The 26886-nt window shown below is 38.4% G+C and overlaps 1 long non-coding RNA gene across 1 annotated transcript; it reads left to right on the top strand.

The window, feature by feature from the left end:
• Positions 1-7724: 7724 nt before the first annotated feature.
• On the top strand, positions 7725-19325 carry LOC115350767. The gene is made up of 3 exons (XR_003926591.2): positions 7725-8094; positions 12718-12820; positions 19212-19325. It is a non-coding gene; the product is annotated as an uncharacterized LOC115350767 (long non-coding RNA).
• The last annotated feature ends 7561 nt before the right edge of the window (positions 19326-26886 follow it).

Here is a 26886-nt window from a genome sequence, read left to right as displayed (position 1 = left end):
TGGAGTCTTAAACATCCTTTGGCAACACTTAGGTTACAGCTAGTATTATAGGATGTAGAAACACACTTTAGAAGGCAACAAAACAGCACCTAACAGTTTCAAGATAAAAACTTTCCTGGTGAAGACCTCTCAAGTCTATATGGGCAGTAGTCTGAGAAAATCCCCAAAATCAAGATTCCCAAGATGAATTATGGGATAAAGAGAAATAGTACATTGTATTCTTGGAAGATATTCTTGATTGTTAAATTTCAAATAATAAGCAACTCTGTGAAAGAGACAGAGAAGCTACCTCTGGAGACAGTATTCTTGCTGCTGGATAAAGTTGAGTGTCAGAACAAGCCTAAAACAATAGATGCCTTGCAGGCAGCCAAAATGAGAGAAAGAGTGAACAAGCCAGGAAAAAGCATACAGCATAGGGCATAGACCTTGTTCATGAGCACAGCAAATGAATGGAACTTGAATGAACTGCAAATGAATTCACAATGTAAAGTGTGGGACTGAAATATTTAAGTAACTTTTTGGAAAGAGTATGCATTATTTGAGAAATAATTCATGAAAGACTGATCTAATTTATATCCATTATTATAATGACTATTGGCTCTAAGGGTATTTTTGTAAGGATAGTGACACTTTTTGGAAAACATTTTAAACATCAGAGACTAAAGAAACAAAATTTGATAGTAAAAGACCTAGTTTTGTGAAGGTGTAGGAAATGGAACTTTAAAATTTATCTCAGGGTTTATGTTCAAAATAAAATTCTCAAAATAACTGAATCAACAGATTTTTTAATTTAATTATGTTTTTTAAATCATTCAATCTGTGCCTGGCAAGATCTTGAAGCAGATCCTCCTGGAAACTATGCTGAGGCACATGGAAAATAAGGAGGTGATTGCTGACAGCCTACATGGCTTCATTATGGGTATATTGCGCCTGACAAATTTGGTGGCCTTCTGTGACAAGGTACAGTGTTGGTGGAGAAGGAAAGAGCAACTGACGTCATCTACCTGTGTTGTCCCAAAAGTGGGGTCATGTACCCAGTGTGTGAAACACCAACATACACACAGAGCAGAGGTATTTTATTCCAATTCATGTTTGCGCAAAGATGGGGGCTAGGCAGTAATCTACAAAGCTAGCACCCCTCATGCCTTAACGGGCAAGCAATTTATAGAGTTCAGTTATACATATTTGATTTCCAAAGTTCTTCCCCCAAACTATTACTGGTAGTCGCTTATCTGGCACAGTTTCTATTGGGCTAAAGTTTCCCTGCTTCGAATTAAAGGTACAGTGTTCTTTCATTCTACAGCGCATGCTCAAGGAAGAGTGGGAGATAAGTATTTTTGGTCTGGAATTGAGTCGGTGGTTGTGATCTCCCCCTGCCACCTTTACCTTTCCTCCAGTTATTGAAGATTTTTGCTGACTTCATGCCTATTAGCAATTATTCAACTTTTTGGGGCCTCCTGGGGTAGGATGTTCCCTTCTTATCAGTCTTTTAGTTCTTCTTCAGGGGCACAGTCGTTAGCAAGGCATGCATTGGTTACACAAAGGGTATCTTGTTTCACAAGACTTTTGTGGTCTTTTTAAGGTGGCTTAAGTACCTCATTTCTCTAAGTACATCACCTGGACTTGTCCAAAGCATTTGATGCTGTCCCACACAACATCCTTGTCTCTAAATTGGAGACATGCATTTGAGGGATGGACCACTCAGTGGATAAGGAATTCGATGGATGGTCACTCCCAATGAGTTGTGGTCAACAGCTCAGTGTCTTAGTGGTGATCAGTGATGAGTGGCATTCCTCAGAGGTCGGTATTGGGACCAACGCTGTTTAACATCTTTGTGGATGACACGGACAGCTGGATTGAGTGCACCCTTAGCAAGTTTGCTGATGACACGAAGCTCTGTGGTGCAGTCGACACGCTGGAGTGAAGGGATGCCATCCCGAGGGACCTTGACAGGCTTGAGAGGTGGCCAATGAGAACTTCATGAAGTTGTAGAAGGCCAAGTGCAAGGTCCCACTCATGGGTCAAGGCAATCCCAAGCACAAATACAGGCTGGGCAATGAGTGGATTGAGAGCAGCCCTGAGAAGGAGTTGGGACGCTGGCTGACAAGAAGCTCAAAATGACTCAGCAATGTGTGTTTACAGCCCCAAAAGGCAACCATATCCTGGGCTGCATCAAAAGAAGCATGACCAGCAGGTTGAGGGAGGTGATTCTCCCCCTCTACTCCACTCTTGTGAGACCCCACCAGGAGTACTGCATTCAGCTCTGGGGCCCCCAGCATAAGAAGAACATAGACCTGTTGGAACAAGTCCAGTGGAGGGCCACAAAGATGATCAGAGGGGGCTGGTGCACCTCTCCTATGAAGACAGGCTGAGACAGTTGGGCTTGTTCAGCCTGGAGAAGAGAAGGCTCCAGGGAGACCTTATAGCAGCCTTCCAGTACCTAAAGGGGGCCTACAAGAAAGCTGGAGAGGGACTTTTTACAAGGGCATGTAGTGATGTGACAAGGGGTAATGCCTTTAAACTGAAGGAGGGTAGGTTTAGATTACATCTAAGGAAGAAGTCCTTCACTGTGAGGGTGGTGAGGCACTGTAACAGGTTGCTCGGAGAAGTTGTGGATGTCCCATCCCTGGAAGTGTTCAAGGCCAAGCTGGATGAGGCTTTGAGCAACTTTATCTAGTGAAAGGTATCCCTGCCCATGGCAGAGGGGTTGGAACTAGATGATCGTTAAGGTCCCTTCCAACCCAAACCATTCTATGATTCTATGGTGATCTGACTAATAGCTTTGGGATTTCTATCTTAGATCAATATTTACAGGTAGCAGAAGTACAAGTTAACAGACTTGCAGACAAGGAAGTATATCAGCAAATTTAAAACATAAATCAGCCTCTGAATACTATTTCCAATTCTGTAAGCCATATCATAAACTATTAATGTATCCTCAGACTCCTCAGAAATTCTGAATATTTGAATTTATAAAATATTATCTTTTTGTTTATTTTTTCAAATGTTTAAGTGCAGATCTAACAATCACAAAGGACTTCTAAATTGTTCTTTCAACTGAATCTGATTAATTCATAGCAGGCCACAATTTTTCTTAGTTCTCTTTTTGTTGCTGATATAGCAGAAAGAGCTCTTGATGCTTCCTTTGTTACTTTGAGCTCCACTTGAACTTTGCTTTCCCTATTTCCATCCCTGCATACTTAGGTGATGTTTCAGTATTCCTTCTGGATATCCTGTCCTCACTTACACCTCCTGTACACGTCATTTTTTGCATTTGAGCTCAGTCAGGTGTTCTTTATTCAGGCAACCTGGAGTCCTGCTGCACCAGCTTGACCTTCTGTCCAGTGGTATGGACCATTCTTGTGCCTGAAGCAAGTTGTCCAGGATCTTTCCTTGACCTCTTTGCTCTTCAGGGCAACTCCTCATAAGAAATTCCAACCAGGTTCATGGACAAAATGAAACCTGTATTCTTCAAGCCCAAGTTTGCAATTCTGTTTTTCGTTTAGCTGACTTCTGTTGTTACCTGATCAGAAAGTAACTCCTGAAACACACAAAGTATGTTTAGAGAGGAGACATTGCTTTATTCTGTGCAGGGTGCAAGGTGGAAGATTTCCACAAATCGAGCACTACTGAGCTTTTTCAGTCCATACTTATACACTACAGTTAAAGCACCACGCCTATGTAATACATATGTTCCGCCTAACTATTGCATATCCATTATGTTGAGCAAGCATGATGCGTTGTTCTCTTGAGCAATCATCCCAGAGTCTTCTACACCTGTGCGGGGGTCTCTGGTGGTCATTTGGGGAAGAATATCCCTACTCCTTTTGTCCCTTTATGGTCACGCATCATCTGAGGACACCAGGGTCTTTGTTTCTCTGCCAACCCCTCCTTTCTCAATGCCCTATGTCAAGTCTGTGACTCTGAAATGTCTGTTATCTGGTGCGTTGACTATTATCCAAACACTCCTTAAGCATCCTCTGTTGTAAGCAGGATCTTAAACTAGATAAGCTTTACCTTGATTACACATAATCTAAACAGTCCTTGAATAGCAAGCATACCACACTGTTTTAGTTTTTTTCTTTAAGCTATCACCACCTTCTTATTTGTTAATCAGTCTCTCGAGGGCTTGAGGCAATGCTGTCAGTAGCTAAAACACCACCATCTTTTGGTTGCTGCAGTCAAGTCTCTTATCAACCTTAATATCCCCAACATTTTTTTTCTTATTCAAGAGTGGCAAAGTTCTCATTTAATCAACTTGTTAATCATCAGTGTCAAACAATTGTCTTTGACATTCTTCAGAACCCTCCAGGATTGCTTATATTTCTTTCCAGGAAATGCTGCGGTGTTCAAAGTCTCCCATGAGAACCAGGGCTTGTGACCGTGTATGTGTGTGTGTGGGGGGGGAGTAGTACATAGCATTTTTTCTCTTTTCTTTTCACACTTATCCTCTGCTCCAGCACGGGCTCTATGTAGGCCGCAGTTCCTTCAGGAATATCTATCTGCTCAGGCGTGGGGTTCTTCATGGGCTGCAGTGTGGATATCTGCTCCGCCAGGGAGCAGCTCCTCCTCCTCCTCCTCTTCTGACCTTGGTGCTTCTTCTGCTGTTTTGCACTTTCTTTGTCCCCTCCTCCTCTGACTCTCTGACATTTTCTCCCTTTCTTAAACTCGTTTTCCCAGAGGCACAGCCACCTTGGCTGCAGGGCTGAGCAGTGCCCTGGGGTGGGCGGGTTGGAGCCGGCTGGAGCCGGCTGGAACCGGCTGTGTCCGGCACGGGGCAGCCCCGGCCGCTCCTCAGAGGCTGTCCCGGCAGGCCCTGCTGCCGGCGCCCGGGCACCTGCCCCCGGTACATAAACAGAGATCACCAGTCTGAGTAAAAGTCATAATAATGGCTACCAGTATCTCCTGGAGCTCAGGTAGAAGGTAACGTATGGACTATTGGGCTCAACACTGACAAGTGAGTATGTGAACTGAAATGGAAAAAAGGAAAATATGCTGCTGGTCCTTCAGTCTTGTACATAACGTTGGATTTTGAGAAATGCTAACGCTAGTCATACAGGCAGACTTAAAGGAATTTAAAAACAACAAGTAATACTAATAAAAATTAGATACTTGGGGCTTTACTAGCCACATTAGTTTCACAGTTTTCTAACCCACATTGAGAATAATTGTGCAAATACACATGAAAGACAATTATTATTGTGTGAGCAAGTAATACAGACTAGGGGAAAATTTTTAAAATTCTGTACTAGACTGTATATTAAAGAAATAAAATTCAGAACTCAGCAACTTTGAAATTCATCTTATGAACATTTGTTCCCTCTTCACAGCATTGTGGTTGTTTTTACGTTTGCTTGAAAAGAAAGAAAGCTTGAGGAAAAATGTACAAACAGATTGCCTGATTAGCTGTGGAAACATACAGTGGAGGAAAACGATGTGCTGGTCTGGAGGTGAGGAATACAGATATGACAAAATCACTATTCCCCAAACTCAAAATGCATTCCTTATTTTTCGGCACTGCTTCTCTCAGGCTCTTTTGTGACCTATGTGTTTAACATCTTATGTGGCAGGTAGTGAAGATGGAATTCCTAAGCCAATGGGTTGTAAGAGTAAAAGGGAAGCAAAACAGAAATAATTAATTAAAATTCTACAAGAACTGTTTTGTTTTGTTTGGCTATATTTTGGTTTTCTTAGGTACAAAAGGACACTGATATCCTCTTGAAAACCTAGCAGCTGTAAATTTCACAAGTAACTGGAGAGAGAGAAAAATTATGGATCTTAAAGGTGCCTGTTCTTCTTTAAAAGCTTTGTTTGAAAAAAAACAAACAAACCTGTGAGATATGAATCTGTTTTCATTTGAAAGGGACTTGCCTTGTGTTTGAACTCTAGTGGGGAAGACAGCCTCAGGGTGAAAATGAAATGAGTTTAGCATGCCATTATGATGTGTAAAAATAAACAAAAAACTGTTTTATAGGAACTCAGGACTTCTCAACAAAATCGCATTCCAATGTTTCTTCTGATTTGTTATCCAAAATCATTACTCCTACAGTGTTACTCTAGTATCTATTTTCTATAATTCTTTTTTTTTTTTTAGAACCAGCTAAATTCAGTGTGGCTTTGGAAAAGCAAAAAACTTGGTAAGTACATATATGAAGGAAATAAAATGAATGTTAGAGAAACAAAAAATTAAGTTATATTCAGGCCTGGTGATATAAATTCTGTTAATGGAATAAGAAATTGCAGGAGCTGGAGTTTGAAATTAATCTCCCAAATCACACTTGCCCCTTTACTTTAAGATCATCACAGATTCCACAAAAAAAAAAAAAAGGTCACAGGATCTGGCTCCATCTACTTAAATAACTCATTTTCCCTTGGTCTTCCAGGTCTTTGATGCCTATCTGCAAAATCTATTTTGCTAAAATGCTCTTCATAGGGAGAAAACAGAAAAGTTTAACACCGATAGAGTAATATCTGCTATGTAAAAAAATGCTGAGATGCATATATTGTCAGTTCCAGAGCTTTATCCATTTTGCTTTACACTGGTTGTCATCAAGATTTTTTCTTTTGTTTACAGCCTAAATCATGATGTCTATATGTTTTATACCATTTTGCCCAGGAAAACACTCCAAGCACTTTATTGTCTTCTTTCCACCTGCATGACATCTGACACGGAGTGTTCTATCTGACAGTATCTGTCCTACTGTCCTTACAGCATCTTCAACAATGTGTCTTTTAACACTTGCCATGTGCATGTCCACCACATTTATTCTATTATTCCACTACACAGATGTACGTTAGCTAGAGAACAACCTACGATATCCCCTCAGTAGCCAAATACAAAGTTCAGATCCCTGCATTTCTTTTCTTCTCACTTCTCCAATTCTGATGTCTTTGTCCTGACTGTAGGCTTTCAGGTTGTTCACCTTGCCCTTGGTTCCAGGGCTACCTCAGCCTAACCATCTGATAACCAATATTTCACATAAATACCACCTCATTTTCACAGAGGAGACATGATACTCACAAGCACACTGCTTTCAGATGGAAAGGATTGTATGGCCCCAATCTGCCTCCTGAGCAATAGGATCAGAATTGGCATCAAGCCAGCCTGAGCATCATTATAAACAAGTATGCTGTCTGTGCAACAAGGTTTATGAAAAAAGCATAAGGTTGTTGCCTACATAGGTAGGATTAAATCAAGAATAATTAGATGCTTCAGAGGAAAAGATAAAAGTAATAAAGTGAGCAACATACAGGCAGGAACAAAAGAAAAGTCTCAAAGGAAGATGTATAAGCAAACTTTAATTATCTGGTGTTTCCTATGGGCTAAGACCTAGTACCTGTGCTGTTACATGAACTTAGTTTTACATCCGTGGGTATCCAAGTTCACAGCAAAATGTCAGACTTGCACTGCAGGGGTAGTTATGCCTCATTAACACTAGCTATGTTAAACAACGTCTTAGGAAAAGGGCTTAGGATCTGTTTTGCACCAGAAGGTGCTGGTTCTTTATGATCCCAGTAGAAAGGCACTTAGAGTTTGTAAGGTATCATTTAAAGTGCTATTTATTAGAGCCAGCACTCTGCAGTAGTACAGATAGTCTTATGTCCCTTTAGATGCTGGAAGCCCCGAGCGGTGTAGCATCGAACAGGACTCCTTGTGCAGCACACCATGCTGACCCCGTTCGTATCAGAGATTCTCCCCTTTCAGTCATTCAAGCTATGATACGATTTTCTTACAGGGAAACAACTCTTTTATCACCTCTACAGTCAAAACAGAAATGATGTTCTCATGAGGACTTCTTGCTGCAGCGTTAGATAAAGGCAAGGCCGTGCAAGTGGCATAATCGCTGGTACCAAGTGGGAGCTCTCTGCAGGTTCCTCTGTTACAATGAACTGGCTGAGGTTATCGTGCAGCGAAGGGATTTGTGCAGCACAGGGCAGACTGGAAGGCCACGCTGTACGGGTAGCACAGCACAGCACAGGCCTGGGGCTGCTCAGGTTAGCTGTATTGTGTATCAACTCCTCGACTTACAGCAGTCTTCCAGTCAGGATCACTACAAGATCAAGGAAAAGCAAAGTTCTGAGAACGCCTTGAAGGTAGGCATCAGTTTGTTGATGTTCTTAGTGAAGGTAAATGATAAATGTAGAAGAGAGAGTGGAATTTCTGTTGGCTCGTCCTTGACTTCAAACAGTTTGATTTCTAAGCAGCCAGAACATGCTTGTTGCAAATTTACATGCTTGTTGCAAATTTCAGGCTGGCAAATTTATCAGCTGCATCTGCTGCTAGACACTATTTGATTTGAAATCTGTAAGTTACAGATTGTTCAAACACTGTTATTTTGGCCAGAAAGGCAACTGATACCCGATTTGACAACCCAACTCAGTTAAACATTGTGTCAAATAAACCACACGATTACTTGCTCCTACAAAATGTATTTTGATTTCTTTTTAGTAACAATATAACCTTTTCTATTGGCCACTTCATTATAGTCTTGCAATTGCAAATTTAGCTGTAATTGGAAAAACTAGATCATATAATTTGCAAATCAGTCTTTGAATTACACTCAATTTTAAATAGATTTGACTGAAAATACATTGCTTGTATGTAGAAACTGATGCATTAAAAATGGAAGATTCCTAGTTAACAAATAGTGGTTCACATTAATACTATATATAAAGGTACAATATTTCTGTCAGTTCTTCCCATCATATATATTTTATCTATTCAGGAGTTTATAGACATAACCTTAGATACAGTAATCATAACTCAGAGGTTTTCTTGAGGACATAACCTGAGGCTACCATCGAATTTTTAGGTTTCCTTTGTTTTATATAGGATAGTTGTCATTGTCTTCTTGGACAGATCTTTCACTTGATTGTATTAGAATACAGTTCATTGAATAACAACTTTCTAGTTGGGCAACTCAATCACTCCTTAGCAGTAACCTGTCCTCCTCATTATTTGTTACTTTACTGATTTTTCTGTTTTCTTGTGAGGAAAGGCTGAGAGAGCTGGGACTGTTCAGCCTGGAGAAGAGAAGGGTCAGGGGGCATCTTATCAATGTGTATAAATACCTGAGGGGACCGTGCAAAGAAGATGGAGCCAGGCTCTTTTTTCAGTGGTGCCCCATGACAGGACAAGAGGCAATAAGCACAACCTGAAACACAGCAGGATCCTTCTGAACATCAGGAAACACTTTTTTTACTGTGAGGGTGACTGAGCACTGGAACAGGTTGTCCAGGGAGATTGTGGAGTCTCCATCCTTGGAGATATTCAAAAGCCGTCTGGACACAGTTCTGGGCAACCAGCTCTAGGGTGGCCTTGCTTGATTGAGCAAGGGGTGTTGGACCAGATGACCCTCCAGAAGTCCCTTCCAACCTCAACTATTCTGTGATTCTGTGGCTAATAATAATTAGACTCTTAGTATTTCAATTATACTTCTATTACACAATTTGATTTTATCTTATAAATTATATGTATATTTTGGATTTTCCTGTATATAAGGTGTGCTTCCTTTATGCCCATAAATAATATTTTGAGCATAATAAAGGGAATTTGTGATTTGGTATTGGGTTTTCATCCTGGTATTGTTCCTTGATAGTATTAGGTCACAACCTTTTTTCTGTTTTTCTCTGTGACCCACACCAGTCATTCATCAGAAGTTCCTAAATCCTATGCAGCACTCATATCTTCTGCCCAGTCAGGAGCTTTATCTTGTCTACAACAGGCAGTTGACCCTCAATTTATATTCTCTTCTTTTTGTTTTGGTCTTCAGATTGTTCTCCATCTAGTGGATGTTATGACTGAATTAGGCTACTTAAATAAGACATTCTTCGTTACCAATTATCATCAATTCTTCACTTGCCAACTTAATTGAGCAAGTTTGTTGGGAGACCTGTATGCAATCTGAATAAACTTGCCTTCTGCTGATTTTGTAAAGTATATATGTCATTTACTTTGAACTTCAAAAATTTGGGGGAATCTCGATCTACAAGCATAACTGCAAAGCTTCTCATACAGCTCCTTTAGGTCTCCTACAAAAATTATCTGTGGTTAGTCTTTTGAAAATGTTTAATGTTAGTATATGACCCCACAGTCTCCTTTGTGGAAAGTGATAATTTACAATTCCATCCATAGGATATGGGATGAATGTATCATTTTAAATATAGGAAGGACATACCATTATCTTTTTGACATGATGTGTTTATTTTTGCTTGTGTTTTCATCATTGTTTTTACATAGTCATCAAAAATATTTCCTGTTCTTCAAAAATTCAGTATTATGTCATTGAAGAACTGTCCTTGTTCTTGTTTTAAATTTGTTTTCAGTCAGTTTTACTAATAATCACTCCAAAAACTTTCACTGTTCATTGTTCCTATTTCTAGAATACAAAACAAATTTTGAAATGCCAATGTCTTGTGGAATGGAAGATTTATTGGATATAATTTTCAGAATAATTTCTCATTTCTGATAATCTTTTAAATTTACTTTTTCATTCCAACATAATAAGAAAAGCAAATTCTTAGTAAAGCCTTTGAAAACAGCTAAAACCAGAATTTTTGGCAGCTACAGAAAGCCTCTGTTGAGGCCTGGAATAGAGCTGCTGTCTACCTCATAAACTACAGGTTGCAACAGGTGGATATGATGTATATTATTGTGCAAATACTAGGTTACTGTAACTGAAAGTGTGTGTATAATTGTATTTTTTATTTAATATCAAAGCAAGGACAAAAATGCACCTGTAGACATATAGAAATAACGAACCAGAAGATGTTGAGGAAGTGAGAAAACCCTCTACCAGTGCAATAATTTCAAAGAAAGTCTGACTCAAGTGCTTTTCAAAATTTTATCTTAGTTTAGGACTTTTTGGCATTTGCTATAGCTTAAGCTTTACTCTTGACATACTGAGGCATGGAAGTCATAAGAGAATCTGATCTGGGATCTTAACTAAATAACTCTATAGATTGACAGAAGATGCCATAGCTGCTCTACTGTAATAGAATAATAAACTGTCTTGACTAGAAAGCTTGCTGACATCTGCAATATATATATATATATATATATGTATCTTATATTGAATTTTTGGTTCCTATCATCCACTTCAGTTTTACTGATAGCCTTTTGATCATGAATCTTAAGATGTAAACCATAGAGGTTACAGAAAGAAGATCAAGGAATTAGACTCTTTAGTAATGGTTGCTTCAAATTTTCTCTTTAAAGTATTTTTGTAGTTAATACTCTTTGAAACTACAGTTAATTTGGGGGAAAAAAACTAAACAAAAAATCCCCAAATACTTTGCCTCAGTAATACTAATACTACTACTAATAAATTATTATCATGATGGAGAAAAAGATTACCAATTTTCAAATTTCACATTACTAAGGTTTACGTTAAATTTAATAGCTATATTTTTGAAACCTTATAAAGTACTTGCAATTTAAAAACAATCTAGCATACAATAAAAGTCAGCATTTCATAGTGGTGGTGACTGCTGCTGACTTCTATTCTGCAGGAAAATATTTTCCAAAAGGAAAATTTCCAAGTGTCTTGTAGTAAAAGAAGATTGAAGGAACACTTTAAAGTATACTAGAGCAAAAACCCACCCTACTATACTAGGGTAACAATGAGTATATTAAAGCATTAAGTATTTACTGACCTTTTCCTTATTGACAAGGAAAAAACTGTCATGTCTTCAGGATGTTATTGTGATACACTAAAATACTTCCTTCAAGATATGAAATCCCTTATAGAAGAAATTAAATTTAATTTTTTACATGTATGAATGATAAATGAAAAATGTAGAGAACTTTGCCCATAGTGCTCATTTTAAACTTCATGGAACAAACAAGATCCCATATAGTTTATCTTTTTTTAAATAACTAGAAGTTGTAAAAACCATTGAAATGTTATATATTTTCAGAATGTCATCCAGAAGATTTGCTCTTTTATCTTTCTTTTTTTCTGCAAAGATGGAAACCAAAGCAAAAAAAACCAATAAAGTAATCCAATAACTTCTTTATTTTATTTACCAGTCCATTCTGTATATTTATTTCAGTGAAAGAAAGAGTGTAGTGCAATTTTCCAAATTTATGCAAGGCCATCACTCTCAGCTCTTACACTGCCTTTGTTGCTACACTTATAAATAACTCAAAGATCTCTGGGACCTTCTGTCATGGTCTTTTAATAAGATGAAATCTTAGTAACTAAAGGAACTATATTCTCTCTAGGTGTCTATTGTGGTCCTGTGGTAAGTAAAATATCCCTTCCAGTTTAAACACAGAAACACTTTAATTGTATATATCAGTCAAAGTGACTTTTCCTTTATCCTTTTTTGAAAGCATGATTTTATTTATTTTTATATTAATGGTAATGTTGGAGGGGATGCTGTATGCATTTCCTTCCACTTTAAGATTACCCAGGATTCCATTTTCACACTTTCTGAAAGACTGTTAGGTAACAGTAATGCTGTATTAGCTGTATTTTAATTTTATAGAATTCCTATTGGAACTCTGTGATGATGGAAATGACATCGTTCAGTCCCTGAAGACTGTGATTACCTAAAAATTTTGCTATATATTTTTAACTCTCTTATAAGTGTAGGTCACTGCTGAACACATTTTATAGATTAATAAGTTAGCATACAAATAGATTAAGTGTTTGTTGAATGCTACACAAACAGTAACAGCCAACCTGAGACTAGACTTCTTCTATATCCCAGTTCAGCACCTGAAACTAATAGTGAACAAATTATGAATTATGGACAGAGAAGAAGCCACCAAAACAGACACATTCCTATACTTCTTCCTGAAGGCTCCATGAATGTGAGTGCATATGTTTAATTATGATGAAATCATGTATGTTTTGCTTTATGTGATGGGTAGTGCCTTGGCACATGACCAATGCATGTCCAAGCATATGATGTGAAAGCATCATATTCATAGTTTGAATAGCCTCACAATAGGTTTCATTGGATGCCTCATTTGTTAGCATAATCCTTTTGGTAGCAGAAGTATACTATAGACACAAGGTTTACAGTGTATTGAATATTGCCTAGCTTTTACAACTATAAATCTGTCCTTTTTTTCAGATTAATTTCTTACATTTTCTTTGTCTCTCTCTCTTTACACATGTAATTGCAATTATAAAAATATTAGAGGATAGTAAGAAACACCAGTATACAATATATGATACATAATTAAGAGTAACAGTATTTTCTGCAATAATATGCACTATTGCCTTGAAAAGTCATTATCTTGACAGTAAATGAGAAGCTAAAAAAACCCTATGAAAATGCATCAGTATCCTACAAGAAGAGTGTTCCCATTTCATGTCAATCATTTTGGCCCTTATGCCCTCTTAATGGATGTTCTAAGCTCAAAATTGAAGAACACAGATAATTGGTTTTAGAAAAAATGCTTGAATTTGAAAAGAAAGTCTAAAATACTCTTCAGATGACAAGGTACAACATCTTTTATGGTACAAGTAGATACTATAATGTTACAAAGTTTATACATACAGCTTCAAATAACACATCTTTTCTATGGCAACTGAGGTCACGAAAGTTCTGTGGACTCAAAAGTTTACAGCAAGATAAATAACTATTAGAGAATCTAAACTATTCTATAAAGAATTACTCTTTCTTACATATTGTATTAATTGATTGTATTGTACTGATTATGTCATTAGTTTGTTTCACTTTACAGCTTTCCAAGAAATGTTCCAATCTGCTAAGCGCTAGAGCCTCAGGTTTGTCACAACTGAAGTTGCAATTTCTTTGTAATTCAGGACTCATCTAGTTTACTTGTCTACCACCTTGAACTTTGAACTGTATCTTTAAATACTTGTGATTTCTATTGTCATTTATATAGGTGTAAACAACAACACAGCTGCAAAGAAGCAGTGGGACAAGTTCAGTATCTTTCTGTTATCAATGGCAGGCTGCTCTGCCAAACCATTTTTAAGACCTGCTTTATTCATGTTCATTAATCTTTGATCTTAAAGAATTATATTTGACTTCAGTGGACCTTATTTAAGGACTGACATACTCTGTCTGTAGGCTCTGAAATTTACTCAAACCCAGATTGCAGATTATGCCATTTGAGATCCATTATTCTTCACTAGTTTACCTTCCTTCTAAAGAAACCTGTTCTCAATTTCACCCCCTTTTCCAAACACTCTGGTCAAACTTGTATATCTTATTTTGATCCTTAAATTTCATTCTTCTGGCAAACTGGATTGTATGAACTGCTAAAAGGTGCTCATCAACAGTGTTTGAAAAAATGCAAAAGGCAACTCAATTTGGTCTTCTGAAAGAAAACTTTTATTTTGTTCCTTAGTAGATGTTCTGCACTGTAAGGGGTGCACGGTTCTTTCCGTATCTCAGTAAGAAAGGCAAAGAGGCAAAAGGTGTAACATAACTGCTTTAATAATAATGCAATAGAAATAAGAAGACAAATACAGATATAGAGTAAGTCTTACACCCCTTCAGATGCTGGGAACTCCACTTCCATGCAACATTGGATGGACCGTTGGTGGACATCCACAGCAAGCTGTGCAGATCCCATTCGTGGAGAGTTTCACCCCCCTTCCTCCTGCAGTACTGTGGCTCTTTATATCTACTGTACCAAACAAAACTAACCATCTTTTTTTGAAAGGTAGGAGTGCCATCTCCTTAATACCCACCAGAGCAGATCTAGCTACATGTATCTAGGATCTGTATTCAGGAACGGTACATATCCAGAGCCTTCCAGCAAGTTCCCCTTTATTGTTATGTACCTGGGGTTATATAGTGGTCACTCATGCTAACATACAGGTATCTCAGGCTGTAGCACTGGGCCCAAAATGGCTCTCAGGCCTTGCTCAACATCACGAACTCCTCAAATACAGTGTCTTCCACCAGATTCCAAACAAAGTAGAGATACTCCAAGATGGCATAGTACTCCCTTTTCCATTAATTTTGGTCATAGCAGTGCTGTCTCTCGTATCATGCAATGTGGATTTGCAGAGCTCTGTCCCAGTTCTGACACACTATTCCTTCCATACCTTTTGTTCCCATGACCTTCTCTTTTATATTCTGGAAGAACATTTCTGCTGTTAGCATCCTTCTTTCCCATGTTTGTTTTGTGTGATCTATTTTATTTTTCTGTGACTTTCTAGATTAGACTTTACAAGAATGTCTATACTGCTAAAAAACATTTGTCATGGAGAGAGCTCAGGCATTAGAAGTCTGACTTTTCCCGTCTCTCCTTACTAGCTTCCTGCCTCATTTTGCATGGACTGGTCCAAATAGGTCTCCCCATGATCTTGCGTGCGTAGTCTAGGGGATATCTTACTTCATAAACTGCTACCAAAATATGGAGTGAATGAAACTGAGTTATGTTTGAATTGATTATTCTCACAAAACCTTTGGAACCTCAAAAACCACCTGTATGCTGTCATGCTTCAGGATCTGGGATAAATACTCTCAGCATTATGATAAAGAAATGCCACTTTGGTGCTTTTTAAAACACTCCTCACATGTTTTCAGACGTTTTTACCTAATTAAATACATATTGAAAAATAGTATTTTTGTCTTAGTAACAATAGGGAAATATGTAATCCTAGAGGTGACACAAGGTCAAGTACTATGTTATGCGCTAGCATATGGCTAGCAGTGTGGGCACAAGAAAGTCCATGACCTCATGCTCTTGACGTTGGTGATGCCCTCCCTGTAGTAAATGCATTCAGAATTTGAATGTAGATGTACCCCATGAGGCTTAGAATAATACTAATTTTGCATTGTACTCAAATGTAGGACAAACAGTAATGAAATTAGTGAAATAAATATCTTTGTTTACAAATACTCCTTTGCACAGAGCATGAGGGACAGTACCACTGTTCTTTTTCCATGGTCTTTGGTATCTCAGCACAATAAAAATTGTGATCCAAGTTGCTCGCTTGTGCCACAACAGAAGTTACTTTTTTACTTTTTTTTTCCTTCTCAGTCATTTCTTTTAATGTTTTTTTTTTTTTTTTTTGCATGGAAACCAATTTGAAATAGATAGCTTTAGTTTTGTCATATTTGCCATACTTTCTGTTTCTAGTCTGCTAGGATCATTTGCTTATTCTTTATTTTGGAAAGTTTTTCTGTTGCCCAGTGGATGTTGAGACAAGTTCACATGCACAAAGATTTATAAACATAGTCTGTAGCTGATGGCATACATCCACTCTAATGGTTACTTTTGTGGAAAAAGAAGAGTAAAAGAGGAAAGAGATGGAGGAAAGGGAAAAAGAAAACACTCCCCTTTGGCCAACCCAATACTTGTCCTCAGACAAGTATCCCCTACTGAACATCCTCTCCAGTGCAGCAGCTGGAGTTATGTTCCTGCATAACACATTTCAAATAGTAACTGTGTAGTTTTCATCACAACCTGCTCATACTTGCTATAGTTGTTCCTGCTTAATATATTGTTATTGGGTCCTCTAATATTAACAAATAGCTACAACCAAAGGAAAAGGAGAGCGGGCAGGGCTGATTCTCATGCTGGTGGCAGTCACTTCCCACAAGAACCTGCCATAACAAGCAATGCTGGGGCTTGTGGCTGCAAGGCCGTGAAAAAAAGCTGCATAAGGGCACCAACATGTGAACATCAAGAGAAAAATACTACCACATACAGGGAAACACAGACATAGCAGCTTTCTGAGTTGTGAGGGGAAAACAGCCTCCAGAGTTGCATATAAAATACCCTTGACAATATAAAGCTATGGCACCTAAAGTATAGTGCATCATTTCTGTCTTATTATCTATTAAATTAGTGGGGGTGTTTCAAACGTACCTTTTAGATAATAAATTATTATCTTAAGGAGAGTCTAACACATTGACATCAATGGGATTTCTACATGTTTAAGCAAATTCTTTATCTAACTATCTTATTTTAATATAGTTTATTTGAAGAATGGTAAGAGTGTATTACAGTAAGCTGTGCACAAGTAGACAAAATGTTATACAAAGATTAGTGGAATGAGTAATTATGATTACTCAGAGTAATCTGGAATGCTTGGAAAGCTTTCCACTGTAGATCGCAATGTATCAAAATAAAGTTGTACATCAAGGATAGAGGAATGGAGACCCTATTGGCTAAGACATTGTACTAGATAATAGGTTAATATGAGTTATAATAAAAAAAATTTTGAGGGGAGAGTCAATGTGATTTTTGAATACAGAAAAAGAGAAACCTGCAAACAAACAAACATATCAGACATAATTGGGATGTTCTTTAACTTACACATTTATCCCTGGTGTAATAATCTCTGAATCTACTTCTGTATTTCACAAGAAAATAAGGATGGGAAATGTATTCAACTAAAAGTTCAAAAATATTACAGGCTTGTGAGAAAGACTGTAGGAGTTCAATCTTTTTAATCAAAAGACAATAGTCATATGAGATTATTTAATTTCAGAGAATAAGAAATTTGCCTGAGGAGTAAAAGTGCAAAGTAGGACAGCTAAAAGGCTGAAAATGGTCTAAAAAAGATGTTTGTGTCATTCAACAGAAAATGCTGTGCAGAATTTTCAGATAGCTTAAAAGACTGAAACACTTTACAAGACCTTGTGAGGAACACCCCATCTTCGACAGCTTTAGTCAGAGACTGAACACTTTGATGTATTTCAAACAAGAATTAATTCTTAGAAGCTAACTTATTCAGAACATCAAAACTTGATGACTTGAAAAATCTCATTCAGTCTTATTGAATATATTACTTTATACTTAAAATGATTAGTTCCTGATATGTTGGCTTTGCTCAGAGTGAAAATATTTAGAGGGAATGTGCGGAGGCAATTCTGGGGATGAATTTTCCTTGCCTGATTTGTTTGACCCATGCAAGTAAGCTCTAAAACTTTTTTTTTTTTAATTATACATAAATAAGCAAAGTTTTGTCTAAGAAACAAAGGGAGTAATACTGTTTCACTGTTTGGCCTTTATGATATCATGAGACTCTAGGATTTTATGTAGTCATTATATGCATCCAGAGTACTCAAACTGAAGAGGAACTTGGAATACTGTTTAAAGAAAGTTCTTTCTAAAAAGAACAAGGGGAGCTGGGGCTGGATGTAAGCGGGAAAAAAATCACCAGGAGGATAATTAAGCCAAGGGAATTTTTCCCAAGACTTGACTGGACAAAAGCCGTGAGAAAGGTTGCCTGAATTCAATGTCCATGCTCTGAGTAGGACTTTGGAGTGGGTGACTTCCCAAGGTCCCTTAAAATTTGAATAAATCTTCGATTCTTTAATGGCATTACTAATTTATTTTTCTATTAAGAGAAGCATTTTATATCAACATAAGGCTTGGGGTTTTTTTCTTTGCAGTTTTCCAATATTTCCCTCTTTATTATCAGAGGTGGAAAACTGAAATGGAAGACGTATTTGAGATTTCTTAACAAAGGTTAATACATTTCTATTTGTTCTTGAACATATCACATACTCTTTTTAACTGAATCAAGATGTGGGAAATAGTGTATACAAAGAGATTGTTCTTTAATCTTCTATATAGCTAACCTTCTCTGTAGCCCTTCTATATAGCTATCTCAATATAATATTATTGAGTTTACTCAATAAGAAATCCATAAATACAATATCATGCAAGAGTACAAGCTAAAGTATATTAGATATGACATATGATTCAACAATCCACTCAATTTTAGAGTGATCATTCCCAAAGTAATGTTTCCCACCCCAAAAAAGAAACATAGTTCATATCCAAAATGTCTTATCATTCCTCTTCGTTTGCATTTACAGATGGTTTAGCAGCAGCAGTTTTTATAGTGCATAATATATCTGCAACACAGAACTGATATCAGTTTTTAAGCCACACTTTCTAGATTCTGGGGATAGATCTCTAGCACAGACATAGCCAATAAATACAGGTTGAACTATTTTTACTTATTTCTATAGAATAATCTTTATAAGAGAACCTGTAGATGAAGGATACAGGATATGCTGGATTTTGAGCCAACTTACATTATTTTCAATCTAAAATCAATACAGAGTTCCCGAGATAATATTCTGAAATCTCACAGACTAGAAAATTTTGCTGCAGTGGTTTGAGGCAATTACAATTTTTATAAGGATAACCAGCAAACCATCAAATTATAAGACTTGCATTTCATTTTGACAAGTTAAAAAATGACTGTTCTTTAGCTTTAACTCACCTCCTCTACTTTCTCACCCTCTAGCTGCAGTGTTTTAATTCCCAAACTGCATTACCTACTTTTGCCTACTCTCATTATAACCTCCCACGGCAACCACCTGTGATCATTGCAAAGATGATTCTGACTTCTCAATGGAAAGGTGTTTTTTGAAGAAGGGAAAAATATCAAAAAGGTAATATCCATAACTTCCACCAGTCTTACAAGGAAATCCCTGCATCCAAGGTATTTCAATGCAAACATCAACGTCTGTTGGAGAGAGTTTGAGTCCTTTATCAGATACTAAAAAAATGTCTTGTGTATCTCAAGCTTCTTTCTCGCTCTGCAAAACTCATAAAAAATATACCTTGCACAAATACAAGTCCGATCTTTGAAAGTCAGTAGTATACACAAAAAAAAAACCCCAAACAACTCTTTTTTTTTTTAATATACAAAATAATTTGCATAGTTTAGCAGCACCTGCTAATGTAAGATCAGGCTATAAGAGCACAAGTCTTGTTCTACAGTGTCATAGAGTAATATTGCAGTCTTAAGACCTGTAGTCAGAAAAGGCAAACTATTCCTCAGTTTTCTTTAGTTGTATGGAAGACTGTAAGCATTAAAATGAGTATTTAAATTGGGGGCAGGCACATTGACTTGATGTGCCTGTTGTTGAAGAGGCAAGTCATGGGATTTTAAGTGAATTCAAGTCATTTGCACAATTTCACATGGCAAGCCACAGACAGAAAAGGGCATGTATATCATCTGTCTTTATAATTATTTTGAGAAAAGTGATTCACAGGGACAGTCTTAATAAGTGAATGTTAGAGAGTAGTGACCAATTCTTCATAATCAGGGCTGAGGACCAGTCGCCTAAGACACCCAAAAGACAATGATTGTCATATGGATACAAACAGTAGTTAATCAGAAGTTGCATGTATTAATCTGTCGTGGTTTAACCACAGCCAGCAACTAAGCACCACGCAGCCACTCACTCACTTACCCCCACCCAGTGGGATGTGGGAGAAAATCGGGAAAAGTAAAACTCGTGGGTTGAGATAAGAACGGTTCAATAGAACAGAAAAGAAGAAACCAATAATGATAATGATAACACTAATAAAATGACAACAGTAATAATGAAAGGATTGGAATGTACAAATGATGCGCAGTGCAGTTGCTCACCACCCACCGACTGGCACCCAGTTAGTCCCTGAGCGGCGATTCCCCCCCCCCCCACTCCCCCAGTTTCTATACTAGACGTGACGTCACATGGTATGGAATACCCCGTTGACCAGTTTGGGTCAGCTGCCCTGGCTGTGTCCTGTGCCAACTTCTTGTGCCCCTCCAGCTTTTTCTCTGGCTGGGCTTGAGAAGCTGTAAAATCCTTGACTTTAGACTAAACGCTACTTAGCAACAACTGAAAACATCAGTGTGTTATCAACATTTTTCTCATACTGAACTGAAGACAATTAATTCTATCCCAGCTGAAACCAGGACATAACCCCACATACACCCACAAACACAACTGCACAGACATTTAGGTTGCATAGCTGAATTTATAAAAATTATAACCTTATATATAGAAAGTCTGAAACTTCGACCTCACCCTGGCAGATGTAAAAAAAGCCCAACATTAATGACACAAAATTAGGATAATAGTTCATTAAGCTATTTATTATCATCAGAAGATTCCAAATACCTGTGTCCAAAGGACATTACTGTACTGGGTGCAGGTGTCCAGGCGCTGGCAGCGGGGGGCTGCAGGGGTGGCCTCTGTGAGGAGAGGCTGGGGCTGCCCCGTGCCAGGGACAGTCGGTTCCAGCCGGCTCCAGCTGACCCACCGCAGGGCACGGCTCAGCCCCGCAGCCAAGGTGGAGGTGCCTCGGGGAAATACATTCAACAAAGGGCAAAAAATGATGGGCAGGCAGAAGAGGAAGGAAAAAAGAAAGGAAAAAGCTTTAAAAAAGGAAAGAGAAACAGGAGAGGGAATACCAAGGTTAGAAGAGGAGGAGGTACTCCATAACAGAAAAGATATCCCCTGCAGTCCATGGAGGACCATGCTGGAGCAGATATCCACACTGCAGCCCATGCAGGAACCCTGGCCATAGCAGATGGCTGTTCCCGAAGGAACCATGGCCTGTAGAGTGCCCGTGCTGGAGCAGGGCAAAAGAGGGAGAAGTAAGGAACAACAGAGAGAAATCATTATGTAATGACCATAACCCACACTTCCCATCATCATTGTGCCACTCAAGGCAGGGGTAGGTGAGTCTGAAGTGAAAGAATGAATTTGAGTCTGGGAAAGGGAGGAGGAAAGACATCGGTTAGATATTTGTCTTTTTTGTTTCCCTCGGCCTCTCTCGTTCCATTGTTCTTATTTTCTTCCCTCATCTCACTGGGGGTGGGGACAGAAATGCTGTGAGTGGATGGGTGGGTGTTTGGCTGATTCCAAAGTGTAGAGAGGGCAACAAATACTTCACATAAATCCATGTCCACATTTTAGCTGTAGATCAGGACGTTTTTGGAGGTAGAATGAAAATTTGATATGAACAGAGTCGAAGGAAAACTTTTGCACGTGGTACATGTAGAAGAATGCACCCAAATTAGCCTCTTGTGCTGTAAAAGTGATGTTAAAAAAACTGGACGCTCAGCCCTGTACTTGCACGAGTACTTTGACAGCTTCAAACCTAAGTGAAATAGTATAAGAAATCTGCTAATATGAATGTATGTATTTTCGTGTGTGTGTGTGTGTGTGTGTGTGTGTGTGTGTAGATAGATGGATGGATGGATGGATGATTCTATTTTTATTTCTGTACACTTTTTTCTAAAGTGTTTTTCATTGTGCTTTCACTTGGACTCTGTAGACACGCTGTTCCTTATTTTTATCCTAAAATGGATTTGCTATAAGCACAATTTTCTGAGTGACATTTTCTCAAGCAACTGCTTTGACAAGTACTTCAGTTTTTTTTTTTTTTCTTCAGAAATTAAGGAATTCTTAAGGCATGCCTTTTGCACCACCACCACAAGGGCATAATAAGCAGTGTTATAGCTAAATTTTCAAGAGTATGCATGTGAATATCAACTAACACTCCTCTGTAACCCGTAGCAAGGACCAGAAACTTCCCTACTTGCAGCAGGACAGGAAATTGTGCCAAAATTTCATTCCTACGGTGCCTGAACTCAAAGATCTATATTTTTGTACCATTAAAAGGTTTCCTACACATTTTGGCCCAGATCAAATAACAGTTCCCAAACGACTTTTAAGCACAACTTAGGAGCTAGCATGAGGCAATAATCATTCTCAGTGAGTTGTTTGATGGAGACCAACATTTTGGAAAGGTGGGAGAGTTGAATAGTATGGATAACAGGACATTTTAGGCCAGCTGGTCTCTGTACTATGAAACAGTTCACTGTAGCCCAAGGCCTGACTGTGTTTGTAACAGAGGACAATAGTCAGGATCTAGCAAGTTTTGTTCTGTTTTCCTTTTAAGTTGTTGCTCATACCAGTCAGTTGTTCCCAGCCATCTAAAGCTGTTTACATTTGTAATGATCTCTTTTTGTTTCCTTCCAGTATCTGAAATCCTAGCATTATTTTAACTTGAAGAATGCTTAATAATTTTCAAATCCAATAATAACGTTTATTTGTCTTTGGCTTGACAGTGAATTTCACATTATATAGACCTAACCTTTTAGTCCATTTAAAATCTGCATTTCTAATCTACCTGATCATTTTTCTGGGTGTATTATTTCTTGACTTGATTGTGGACCTGAGATGAAGTGAGTTTGTTGCGAAAGTGTCATAACAAGCTGTGAAAATTATTAACTCACATAACCTTTGTTCAAATTAAGTTCAAATAAGTTCAAAGAGGCAACTATAAACTGTGGAACCCAAATACAATATAAAACCACATGCATTTATTTTTTGGAAAATATTTGTGTTCAGTGAATGGTATGAAGACACTCTGGTGACCAGGACAGCTTGTCAGCTTTGCACAGTCTTTTTTCTACAGGTCCAGGATGGGTCAAAAACCGGAAACAAAGCCTTCTCCTTTATACTAAGGTGTGCTAGGCACCCCTTGGATCTCTTGCTGGTTTTAGGCATTCATTTGATACCTCTCTTACTTCACCTCTGCTACTACTTTATGAGACATTGCCCTCCAGCATAGGCTTTAATGAATCCCTCCAGCACTGTAGCATAAATTAAGAGTTGAGGTATATCAGAACATCTCCAGTTAATTATTTTGGTGTCCTTTTAACACAACATACTACCATTTTTATAGGAAATTGCAAACTTGGATGAATAAAAAAAAAAAATCCCCTCTGGAAATGAAAAATGAGAATCTGCATCATTTTATTATCCATGTAATGGAGGTGAATCTACTCTTTAGGATAACATAGTCACCCACATCACATTTCAAAAGAGATTATATATTGACAAGAAGATACAGAAAAGAAGGAAATCAACCCTTGCTAAGATTAGCACATCAGTATAAATCTGGCTATTTTCTCACAAGATATCCTACTGTCAGAAAAAGAATGCTGTTCGCTGAGAAGGCAGAGGCAGCCTAGCCTCTCTGTTGTACAGCCAAGCAGTTAAAATGTGGGGGAGAGCTCCCTTGAGTAGGTATGCACGGATTTTTTTTTGTGTGGATTTTTTTTTAATGATTGATGAACATGACTGTAGTTTGCATCCTTACTGGGCTTCACAAGTTCTTTACATAAATGCATAAACAGGACTTTCTTAACAGCAGGGGGTTTTGTTTGGTTGGGTTTTTTGTCAGAGTTACTATGCTTTTAACATATTCTGCTGCTATTTGCATTCACATACCTGAAAAGATTATGACCACTCCTGTGTGTTCATAGTTCTAAAAGATATTATAAAAGCAGTATACAGCAATGTGTATTGTATGCCACAATATTGACAGAATAATGCTAATGTATTGGTTTTGTTGGCAAGGTTTTGGTAGCGGGGGGGGGTTACAGGGGTGGCTTCTGTAAGAAGTTGCTGGAAGCTTCCCCTGTGTTCGAGAGAGAGAGCCAATACCAGCCGGCTCTAAGACGGACCCGCCGCCGGCCAAGGCCGAGCCAATCAGCGATAGTGGTAACGCCTCTGGGATAACATTTTTAAGAAGAAAAAGTTGGGACAGGCAGATTCGGCAGCCGGAGAGAGGAGTGAGAACATGTAAGAGAAACAACTCTGCGGACACCAAGGTCAGTGCAGAAGGAGGGGGAGGAGATGCTCCAGGCGCCGGAGCAGAGATTCCCCTGCGGCCCGTGGTGAAGACCATGGTGAGTCAGGCTGTCCCCCTGCAGTCCATGGAGGTCCACGGTGGAGCAGATATCCACCTGCAGCCCGTGGAGGACCCCACGCCGGAGCAGGTGGGTTTCCCGAAGGAGGCTGTGACCCTGTGGGAACCCTGTGCTGGAGCAGGCTCCTGGCAGGACCTGCGGATCTGTGGAGAGAGGAGCCCACGGAGCAGGTTTTCTGGCAGGACTTGTGACCCCGTGGGGGACCCACGCTGGAGCAGTGTGCTCCTGAAGGACTGCACACCGTGGAAAGGACCCATGCTGGAGCAGTTCATGAAGAACTGCAGCCCGTGGGAAGGGCCCACGTTGGAGAAGTTCGTGGAGGACTGTCTCCCGTGGGTGGGACCCCACGTTGGAGCAGGGAAGAGTGTGATGAGTCCTCCCCCTGAGGAGGATGAAGCGGCAGAAAACAACGTGTGATGAACTGACCGTAAACCCCATCCCCGTCCCCCTGTGCCGCTGGGGGGGTTGGTAGAGAAGCCGGGAGTGAAGTTGTGCCCGGGAAGAAGGGAGGGGTGGAGGGAAGGTGTTCTGAGATTCGTTTTTTTTTCTCATTACCCTACTCTGGTTGATTTGTAATAAAGCAAGTTAATTTTCCCCAAGTTGAGTCTGTTTTGCCCGTGACAGTAAGTGGTGAGTGATCTCTCCTGTCCTTATCTCAACCCACAAGCTCTTTGTTATATTTTCTCTCCCCTGTCCAGTTGAGGAGGGGGAGTGATAGAACGGCTTTGGTGGGCACCTGGCAACCAGCCAGGGTCAACCCATCACAGCTACCTAGAGTGAAAATAATTTTAGCCTGGTCTGATTTTTTTGGCTGGCAATGCATTAGCCCACTGTTGAGAGATGATCAGATGTGCTAAACAGAAGTTATTATGATTAATTGCCAATATAGGTTAGTCTTCAAAAGGTAGTAAGTGACACCTGAGGTAATAATTTAGAACATACAATGTATTTAATGTATTATGTCTCCTAGGGTGATGACAGAATATTTTATACAATGAATTGCTTAAGCACAGGCTAAATTTATGTACATCTTATCTAATAGTATTGTTCAGGAGCATAAATGAAGCATACGAATAAGTGTTTTGCTAGACCAGGACTTGTCAGAAGGCCACAGAAAGTATATAGATTGTTGAGAGTAATTTTATTATTTAAATATATTTCCCTATCTTTTCATTTTTAAGTAATCATCACAAAGTAAGAAAAAGTTCACAGTGAGCATTTGATTTTTGATATGTGACTTCTGAGTGGTATTAATTAGTCATAGTGACAAAAGTCACAAGATACTATTTTTGTTCCTAGTTTGTTTGTGTACAAATCTTTTAAACAGAAGGAAAGTCTAAAAAGCTAGACTATTACAGAGACAAGTAGTGCTAGGTCTCACTGGGAATGTTCAGAAAGTGTACATAGATCATTTTTCCTTTCTAAGGTAAACATTATTCTTTTTCAAGTCAGCAACATAAACAAACTAATAAATAAATAAATAATAAAATACCCTGTGGAAATAAGTTATTTCACAGAAAATACCTCTAGTTTAAGGACAAAGCTCACAGCAGTATGAATGTCTGAAATGATACTCTGGAACAGTTTACCAGTTACATCTTTGGAAGAGTTATAGTGTCTTTGGGATGACTCATCTTTTTTTTATCAGTATGTGGTTAAATGAACATTTTAAAAGCAAATAATGGCTTATGTTAAGATTTACATTAAGCTCTTATTTTTCTAAAAAGAAATATTTTGTCCTGTAGAAATTGTACTAGTTATGCTTCAACAGTCATATAATCTAGAGTGAAGTGCAAAGGCATATAAGTCATAAGAAGGGAAGAACCTTATCAAAATTCGAACAAAGGCATCTTTATTGCTTACTCATGACTACTAATTCATGAACACGCAGGCCAATTTTTTTAATGAAGGTTCATTTTCAAGAGGAATGAATACTTTTTATCCAAAAATATCTTAACCGAACAACTTGGGTTTAATTTTTTATGTGGGTATCCCTTTGTTCCATTTGATCTGATGTATATTATTTCCTGCATGTTACATAATGATAGTGTAGATGTGCTACCAGGAAACTGGCTGTATTTATCAGTACTGCCTTACACCATCTTGAAATTTACTATGTCTAATTTAATTGATATTATGATTAAAATGGAAGGTTTAATCTGAAGACAAGAGGATTAATTAAGAACATTTACAATATCCTCTGTCCATTTTTATGCATGTCTAGTCATAATACTGATATACAATATTTATGTGCATCTTCAGAACAAGTATTTTGTCTCCTGTTCCTGGGACATTATTAAGAATAGTGGCAGCTTTATATACCCTGGCTAAGTTAGTATTAATCACAGCAGCCACGTTGCAAGATTGGCCATTTTGTTTCTTTTAACTTAAAACAAATATATGTGTATGCACTTGA

This window comes from Aquila chrysaetos, chromosome 14, assembly GCF_900496995.4.
Source record: "Aquila chrysaetos chrysaetos chromosome 14, bAquChr1.4, whole genome shotgun sequence".
In the NCBI taxonomy this organism is placed as follows: Eukaryota; Metazoa; Chordata; class Aves; order Accipitriformes; family Accipitridae; genus Aquila; species Aquila chrysaetos.
The sequence above is the reverse complement of the archived record's forward strand: the minus strand, read 5'-3'. Positions and strand labels throughout refer to the sequence as shown.